Below are 9,929 nucleotides of genomic sequence, written 5' to 3'. Positions count from 1 at the left end.
GAGAATCAACCACTTTCCTGGGAAGCCTGTTCCAGTCTTTGGTAACACTTTCAGTGAAGAAGTTTCTCCTAACATCCAACTTAAACCTCCCCTGGTGTAATTTGAGGCCACTTCCTCTATTCTATTTTAATATGTAACTAATAAATTCACAATCATTCCAGCCATTTTTGTGTCAGTTTGCCTTTCCTCACTTCTTGGGTATCCATAAAGAACCTCCTGCAAACCCTTTCTCTGTGGTTGGGTTGTGACATGTACTGATTTTATACATATTATATCAATTTATATATATGATGTAAACATGAATGTAGGTATATATGTAGAAATGAAACATATATACATAGGCAGTGACAGCATAACCAGTGGTCAAAACTTCAGCCTCAAAGCTGTCAACAGCTGTTGTTCTTTATTGACTGTCAGACCCCACTCATACTCTCTGAGAATTTCCTCTTCACATGATATATGTCCTCTTCCAACTCTATCTCTTAAATCAACACATGCTCTGCAGCATTACTATATATCCAGGGCTTCAGAAAAAAAAAAAAAAATTAATTGAAATGTATGAAGCCATCTATACCAACAAATACAATATGTGTTTGTGCTGTTAATAAACCTTAATTTAGAATACACCTTTATTTATTTTTAGAATAAACCAAACCAGGTTGGAAGAGACCTTCAAGGTCATCGCGTCCAACCCATCAACCAATCCAACCCACCCAAACAGCTAACCTAGGGCACCAAGTACCCCATCAAGTCTCCTCCTGAACACCTCCAATGACGGAGAATCCACCACCTCCTTGGGCAGCCCATTCCAATGGGCAATCACTCTCTCTGTGTAGAACTTCTTCCTAATATCCAACCTGAACCTCCCCTGGCGCAGCCTGAGACTGTGTCCTCTTGTTCTCATACTGGCTGCCTGGGAGAAGAGACCATCATCCGCCTGTCTACAACCTCCCTTCAGGTAGTTGTAGAGAGTGATAAGGTCACCCCTGAGTCTCCTCTTCTCCAGGCTGAGCAACCCAAGCTCCTTCAGTCTTTCCTCAAAGGGCTTGTGTTCCAGAACCCCTCACCAACTTTGTTGCTCTTCTCTGGACTCGTTCCAGCAAGTCAACATCATTCCTAAACTGAGGGGCCCAGAACTGGACACAGGACTCAAGGTGTGGCCTAACCAGTGCAGTATACAGGGGCAGAATGAACTCCCTGCTCCTGCTGGCCACACTGTTCCTGATGCAGGCCAGGATGCCATTGGCCCTCTTGGCTGCCTGGGCACACTGCAGGCTCATGTTCAGCCTGCCATCGACCAGCACCCCCAGGTCCCTCTCTGCCTGGCTGCTCTCCAGCCACTCTGATCCCAGCCTGTAGCTCTGCATGGGGTTGTTGTGGCTGATGTGCAGAACCCGGCACTTGGATGTGTTAAATCTCATGCCGTTGGATTCTGCCTATCTGTCTAGTTGGTCGAGGTCCCTCTGCAGAGCCTCTCTACCCTCCAGCAGATCAACTCCTGCCCCCAGCTTGGTGTCATCAGCAAATTGACTGATGATGGACCCAATGCCCTCATCCAGATCATCAATAAAGATGTTAGAGAGCACAGGGCCCAGCACTGATCCCTGAGGCACACCACTAGAGACTGGCTGCCAGCTGGATGTGGCACCATTCACCACCACTCTCTGGGCTCGGCCATCCAGCCAGTTCCTAACCCATCGCAGTGTGCTCCCGTCCAAGCCATGGGCTGACAGTTTGGCCAGGAGTTTGCTAGGGGGGACGGTGTCAAAGGCCTTGCTGAGGTCCAGGTAGACTACATCCACAGGCCTCCCCACATCCACCAGGCGGGTCACCTGATCATAGGAGGAGATCAGGTTGGTCAGGCAGGACCTGCCCTTCCTAAATCCATGCTGGCTGGGCCTGATCCCTTGGCCATCCTGTAAGTGCTGTGTAATTGCACTGAGGATGACCTGTTCCATGATCTTGCTTGGCACTGAGGTCAGGCTGACAGGCCTATAATTCCCTGGCTCATCCAACTGACCCTTCTTGTGGATGGGCACCACGTTGGCCAGCTTCCAGTCCTCTGGGACCTCTCCAGTGAGCCAGGACTGCTGGAAAATGATGGATAATGGCTTGGCCAGCTCATGTGCCAGCTCTCTCAGCACCCTAGGATGAATCCCATCTGGTCCCATGGACATGTGGGGATCCAAGCTGCTAAGGAGAGTTCCAATCACCTCCTCATGGAACATAGGGAAACTGTCCAGCTCCCTGGCTCCTTCTTCCAGCTCTGCAGGCCAGCTGTCAGGAAGACGTTCTGTCCTTCTAGTAAAAATTGAGGCAAAGAAGGTGTTAAGTACCTCTGCCTTTTCCTCATCCCATGATACAACATTTCCCTCCATGTCAATCAAGGAGTGGAGGTTGTCCTTTCCCTTCCTCTTGCTATTAATGTATTTATAGAAGGACTTTTTGTTGTCCTTCACAGTAGAGGCCAGTTTAAGCTCCAAGTGTGCTTTTGCCTCCCTAATTTTCTTCCTACAATACCTAGCAACATCCTTAAACATTCCATGGGTTGCCTCCCCTTTCTTCCAAAGGTGATACACCCTCTTTTTTTCCCTCTGTTCCATTAAAAGTTCATTAACCATCCAGGCTGGCCGTCTGCCCCGGCGGCTCATCTTCCGGCACATTGGCACAGCCTGTCTCTGCACCTACAACAGTTCTTCCTTGAAGTAGGTCCAGCTCTCCTGGACTCCTTTATTATTAAGGGCTTTATCCCAAGGAACCCTCTGAATTAGTTCCTTGAGTAACCTGAAGTCTGCCCTCCGGAAGTCCAGAGTGGAGGTCTTCTTGCTGCCCCTCTTGGCTTGACCAAAAACCGAGAATTCAATTATCTTGTGGTCACTGGACCCCAAACATCCTCCAACCACCACATCACCCACCAGCCCTTCCCTGTTGGTGAAGAGGACGTCAAGCATAGCCTTGCCCCTGGTAGGCTCTCGCAGCACCTGGGATAAGAAGCTGTCCTCCATGCATTCTAAGAACCTCCTAGACTGTCTCCTCTCTGCTGTGTTGAGATCCCAGCAGATGTTGGGCAGGTTGAAGTCGCCCATGAGAACAAGGTCCGGAGATCTTGAGACAGCCCTAAGCTGCCTATAGAATGCTTCATCAACATCTTCTTCCTGGTTGGGTGGTCTATAACAGACTCCAACCAGGGTGTCTGCCCTGCTGGTCTTCCCTCTAATTCTTATCCACAAGCATTCAACCCGATCGTCCCTAATCTCCATCTCAATGGCATCTAGTGCCTTCCTGATGTACAGGGCCACCCCTCCACCTCTTCTTCCTTGCCTGTCCCTCCTGAAGAGCCTGTAGCCATCAATTGCAGCACTCCAGTCATGTGAATCGTCCCACCACATCTCTGTGATGGCAACTACATCACAACTTTCCTGCTGCATCAAGGCCTCCAGCTCCTCTTGTTTGTTACCCATGCTTCGTGCATTAGTGTACATGCACTTCAGCTGGGCTGCTGGCTTCACCTCCAACTCTAGCTTGTCGCCCCCAGACTCTTGTCTGAGGGGACTAGTTTCAGCCCCTTCCCCATAAGCCATATATCAGATTTCATTATTATCTTATCAAACACTTCACCTCAGGCTGCTCAAAAGTTTTAATACAATTTCTGAGTTATATGTGGTGCTAGATTCTTTGTTTTGTTCTGATTTATTTTGTTTTAAGTTGGTTTATTTCCTAGACTAATTGAACTGTTTTTTCTCATCTTAGAAATTTGATCCTTTTGATTTTTTCCCCTTATTTCACTGAAAGTGAGGCATGGACTTGTGGAAAGAATTATTTTCTTTTATTTTTGTGGTGAGACTGTTAAGACACTGGAAGAGGTTGCTCAGAGAAGCTGTGGATGTCTGGTAATGTTCAAGGCCAGGTTGGATGGGGTCCTGAGCAACCTGATCACCCATGACAGGAACACAGGATCCTTAACGGTCCCTTCTGAACCAAACCATTATATGATTCTGTGATTTTATGATTTTTGTTCAGTGGTACTCAGCAAGTTAAATGCAAATGCAGTTGGGTATTATTTACATTTGCGAAAGACAACTCTGCATTTGAACTTCCAGTGAAGATTGTGCATGACAATGGAATTACAACTGACCTTCTGCAGATGTCTACTAGAACATTTTGTCTTTGCAAGCATTTTTTATGCAAAACTATGGATACTGTATAGAAAAATGAAAATAGGTTAATAGTAGAATTGTCATTTTTCCATAAGAAAGATTTCATAATGACAATGAAATAATTTTGCAAGTCATCTCTGCTAGAAAAACTCCTGCATAGCTTCTGGTTCAATGTCTTATTTCTGATGAATTCAGTTCTCCATGATCTTAAATACATTACGATGAATCTCATCTAATTAAAAAAATAAAGATTATAAAAAAATCTGTCTAGTCCAATGTGACCGTTTGAGGCTGTGCCTTTAAGAAAGGGACAGTTCTGGGACACTCTGGCTGAATGTTTTGGAATAATAATGAAAACATTCAGATATTCTAAATGAATTTCACTGGTAGATTGGTAGAATGCAAATTTAAGTTTTGAGTTCAGTTGGTATTTTTCTGTTTATTTTTGTCCTGCTTTTCCAGCCTGTCTGCTTATGAGCAGCCAGAGTTCTGACCTTGGGTAAAGATAAGGACTAATCCTGCACGAGGCCTACTATTCTTCTTTCTTAATAACTACCTTTTTCTCTCTCTAACCCTCTTTGGGAAAAAAGGGAGGTAGGGGGAGAGAGTGGGTACAGGGGGGGAACCCTCCTCTGTCCAGAGGAGGGAATTTCATTCCTATATTATTTTTTTTTTTCCTTGCTGTATAATTCCATACATATATTGTAAATACTGTATATATTGTATATCTAACCTGCCTCTCCACATTGCTTGTAAAATATAGCATTCCTTCTGCTTCTCCGGCTGAGTTAGCTGTGGGTTTTTTTCCTCTTTGTGGAGGAGAGAAAGCTAGGCCTTCTCTCTCAACCCACTACATCCAAATAGTATGATACTCAAAAGAGGAGGATTATGTAATATATTTGTAAGATACAATACAGAAATTTCACAGAAAACAAAGTTTAAGCTGGATTATGCAATAAAAGTACTTAGAGACAAAAAAATATTTCGGACCTAGAAGTCCTTTAAAATAGGAAAGGAGTCTGTTTTCACAAAAAGGAATCTTAAGTCAATACAGCTGTCATGAGATCTCCTAGAGATGTGTCACTATCAGGTTCATAATGTGAGCAAATATAAAGAGACAGAGTCAGTGTCAAAACTAATTCTTAAGTAGATGTTGACTAACATTGTTTGTCTGGTGAATCACTTTCAGAAGCACTTGGCTTTAAATTCTTTGGAAAGTAGTCTTTATGATATAGAGAAGGAGAGGTTTGATTGGTTGTGATATGACTGAAATTCCAAGTCCCTGGAATACAGGCCTATTACAGACAGAACATGAAGAATTTGAGGCGGGACAGGATATCATGTGATGACATGAGAAAAAAACCTCCTTAAAAGCTCTGAAGAAGAGAGGAGTTTAATCTTCTTGATTTTTTATTGTTGTTGAAATATTGAGTTTCCCATGGATATTAAATAATAATTTTAAAGCCTACCTGTGTTGTGAATAGTTTGACAGATGACAGAAGAGAACTCAGCTTTTGTATAATCCATCAGGATAAAATATTTTTTGATCTTTTTCTGCAAGACCCACAGTAAATGTAGATGGCACTCCCTGCTAACCAAAAAAATGGCATTAAGAATTAGACTGAAATCTCAGAAGCTTGTAATAATTTTTCAGTATTATAAAAAAAAAAAATATGAAAAATTGCATTTCAGACCTACATCAATTAGAGAACAAAATGCAACAAGACAGCTAAAACCATTCCTTTATGGTTTTCTCTCACCATAAAGATACATCCTGGGAGCTGACGTAGTTCTTAAGTTCACAGGTCTTGCATTCTCTTATTATCTATACTATTACCCTAAAGCTTAACAAGTCTCTCGTTAGGTATGCAGGGCCATTTAAACAACACTGTAACTCAGCTCTGAAGACACACTCAGCCACCACATTGTGTGGGTGATCCAGAGCAGCAACATCTACTCCTTTAGCTCTACAAAGAGAAGACAGTAGGTCATCAAGTTGTGGAGAATTTGGTATGCAATAAAGCCACCCCTGATTTTCAGATTGTAGTCCCACTTTAAAAGTCTGTCATGTAAAGGCCAATTTAATCTCTGCATGGGGTGAAGTATGAGGTCTATGTGCTATTCCTATTAAGAGACAGAAATGGAAGGTTCTCAAATTGTTCAGAAATCCCTGTTAGATAACACTGTCCCAGAGCACCTATTTTATCTTTTTTTCCCCAAAAACTACTCTTAAGAATTAGAGACAAAAATGTTCTTATATCAAAGATCTCATCTTCCATGAATTCAACTGTCACTGAAGAAATAAAAGCTAACTGTCATAACTATAGCTCTGTGTTTCCAGTTCTTATCAGAAAAGGTGGTTTAAAATATTTTATATTTTTAAAGGAGATTATATAGCCTTTTAAAATGTTTGGCATCAATTCACAAAGAATTTTGGAAAAAGGTAAGGTCTTGATTTGGATTCAAAAGGTACCTATAGTTGTACGTGAAAGGCATTGATTAGCCTGGAGAAGAGGAGGCTCAGGGGAGACCTTATTGCTCTCTACAACTACTTTAAGGGAGGGTGTAGCCAGGAGGGAGTTGGTCTCTTCTCCCAGGCAACCAGCACCAGAACAAGAGGACATAGTCTCAAGCTGTGCCAGGGGATGTTCAGACTGGATGTTAGGAAGAAATTCTTCACAGAGAGAGTGATTGACCATTGGAATGTGCTGCCTAGGGAGGTGGTGGAGTCACCATCATTGGAGGTGTTCAGGAGGAGACTTGATGGGGTGCTTGCTTGCAAGTTTTGGTTGATTAGGTGGTGTTGGATGATGGGTTGGATGTAATGATCTTGAAGGTTTCTTCCAACCTGGTCTGGTCTATTCTATTCTATTCTATTCTATTCTATTCTATTCTATTCTATTCTATTCTATTCTATTCTATTCTATTCTATTCTGTTCCGTTCCGTTCCGTTCCGTTCCGTTCCGTTCCATTCCATTCCATTCCATTCTAAAAATTATGGCAGTGATCTATAGTGACAGTGAGTGCACTGTACTAGGTAAATCACATTCCTTCCAACCCCAGCCTTAATTTTATCAAACAACAAAGATATCTATTACAGATAGGATTTGAAAAGCACACTTGTTAAAGGCATTTGTATTCACATGCATGCCATGTTGTGCATATGAATACAGTAATAAAAGGCAGAATGACAGGCTCCAACTAGTCTATTTTTTAAAAATGAATATAAATACTACATAGAGGAATTGTATGAAAACATAGGGGAAGTTACAGTGATAAGACAACAGTGGTTTGCCAGGACATTCTGGCAGTCTGTCCTGCAACACCAGCAAACTTTTTCACACTGATAAGGAGGGCTGTACAGCATTTCATTACCTACCCATTGAACCAGAGTGCCCTGATTGTCCTTGGAGAATCATTACAGATGTTTGTAATTTAGAAGAACATTCCTAAACCTATTAATCCAGGGCCTGTTTCCAAAGCATGATTTGATCAATGGCATTAAGTGGTTGTTTTCCTGGCTTCAATCTCCAGTCTAAAAAAAAAACCCAAATCAAACCAAACCAAAACAATCAACAAATCACAACAAAAAGAAGAAACAAGCAAGCAAACAGCAACAACAAAAAGGTCAGCACAATTCAGGGATAGTTTATTTTTCATATCTTACAGAGGAAAGGTTTTTTTTTTTTTTTTTTTCCATTTGGGTATAGTCATGTCTTTCTTATAGATAGGTATAGATATAGATATATATACACACATATGTGTATGTATATATATACACATACACACACATATATTCTCTAGCATGTATTAACTGTGTTTACCTCAAAACATGACGTATCTATGCTACATAAAAGGTGTTTGTCAACATTTGAAAGCAGGAAAAACCTGTTTTCTGCGGAATGACTGATACTAAGTGAGGCAATCTTTATGTTACTTTCACATGCTGGCTAAAGTGTTAAATATGCTTAACTCACTTCCATAGCCAAGACAGGTATCTTACAGTTAGGCAGGTACTTCTGTTGAACAAAATACACCTTGCAGCAGAATGCATGCTTAGCACTTAGCATATTGTCAAATTTATCCTAAGGAATGTAATTTTGGTTTCTGAGACATCATAAACATGAAACTGATTTCAATATACATACGGATTTTGAAGCTCAGCAATTCACATACACCACTGTGGTATTATCATAAGTCACAATAAACTATTTCTTACAACACATTCTTTTTCACATCCACAGAAAACCAAATGAAAGCAAGATTGTGTTATGACTATTATGATTTCATTTATTTGTCTAGGCTTATTTTTGTTTACTTTGCTAAAAGAATCAAGAAGAATTAAAGCAGCCATTGTATTATCATGCATGCTCTAATATGACTGCCATTTCCTTCAAGGAAATTTGTGAGCAAAAGCAAAGACTGTTTTGTTATTCAGAGAAGAATATTTGAATAGACCTGTCAGACTTTAATAACAATTTTGAAGCCTTTTATTAGAGATTTATATTTCAAGTTTAAAACTGCCACTTCCACAAACTGAGCGCATCACCTCCTTGTTTCATAAATGTAGCACTACAATATAAAATGGAGCATACAGAAGAACATGGTCTAGAAGAGCTAAGCATGTCTAAAAAAAGCTTTTTTAAAAAAAAAAAATTAAAATTCTTCTAGATAAGTGAAAAAATGTTGCCTATCCTTCCTGTGGAAAATCTGCAGCATGCCTTCAAATAAAATTATCCCTGAACTGACTCCTTTGTGACAGCTGCACAAGAGTCACTTCTTGGAGCAAAATCTCCTTCTGGGCTGTACCTGCAAGATGAAAGCCTTTCACTGCAAATTTAAACCTTCGATTACATTTCACTAGCAGCCTGCCTCTTAATGGTTATATATTTATGAGCTTCTGTTAATTTTTAATCAGGGAAACAGCAAGAGTAGCAGCACATATTGCTGCAAATTCATGTTTTAACATCAGTTGTTTCTTAAAAGTAGATCAGAAAGGTTATGAAGCCAATGCTTGCACAGTCAGCATTCATTAAATGAGTGGCCTTGGCTTCTGTGCAGCTAGTACAGCCTGGCATGCACATGTCACAAGGCTTTGCTGAACACTGGGGAGAAACAAAAAGAAGTCAGGGTCTTTTCTGTCCACATAGCACTGAAATAAAAATAGCCTCCTCAGCACGCCATGAATGAGTGGCTTTCCCTGAAGCTTCTAACTTTGACATAGGCATTAGACCATGCAGCCTGATGGAACTCAGGTGAAGAAAAGAAGTAACATAAAGTTTAGCAATGCTGCTGAGCAAAGTTGCTATTCTGTTGCTCCAGGAACACTAGTGAAGTGGAAACATGTCTCTCTGTATATTTGAAAAATGTGAGGATAAGTTGTTATCTTGAGGTGGGCCACATTTCTATATTTCCTGGAGTGTTTTTGCCTGTACTCATTGGGAATTCCATCTTTCAAAACTTGCCTGGACAACTGCATGTAATTTTTAACAACCCCACTTTTTAACAGCAGTTCCATGAGTATGCTCTGTGTTGAGCAACAAAAGAGTTTCTGAGTCTACTGTTAAAAGACAAAATTAAAGGTCCTTCTCCCCCTCTATTCTGCCCTGGTGAGACCACACCTGGAATACTGTGTCAAATGGGCTCCCTAGCTCAAGAGACAGGGACCTGATGGAGACAGTCCAACAGAGAGCCACAAGAATGATTAGGGGACTTGAACACCTGCCCTATGAAGACAGACTGAGATCCCTGGGGCTGTTTAGTCTTGAGAAG

This window comes from Melanerpes formicivorus, unplaced genomic scaffold (genome assembly GCF_026170545.1).
Source record: "Melanerpes formicivorus ecotype bairdi unplaced genomic scaffold, bMelFor1.0.p_v2 SCAF_423, whole genome shotgun sequence".
In the NCBI taxonomy this organism is placed as follows: domain Eukaryota; kingdom Metazoa; phylum Chordata; class Aves; order Piciformes; family Picidae; genus Melanerpes; species Melanerpes formicivorus.
Note: the sequence above shows the minus strand (reverse complement) of the source record.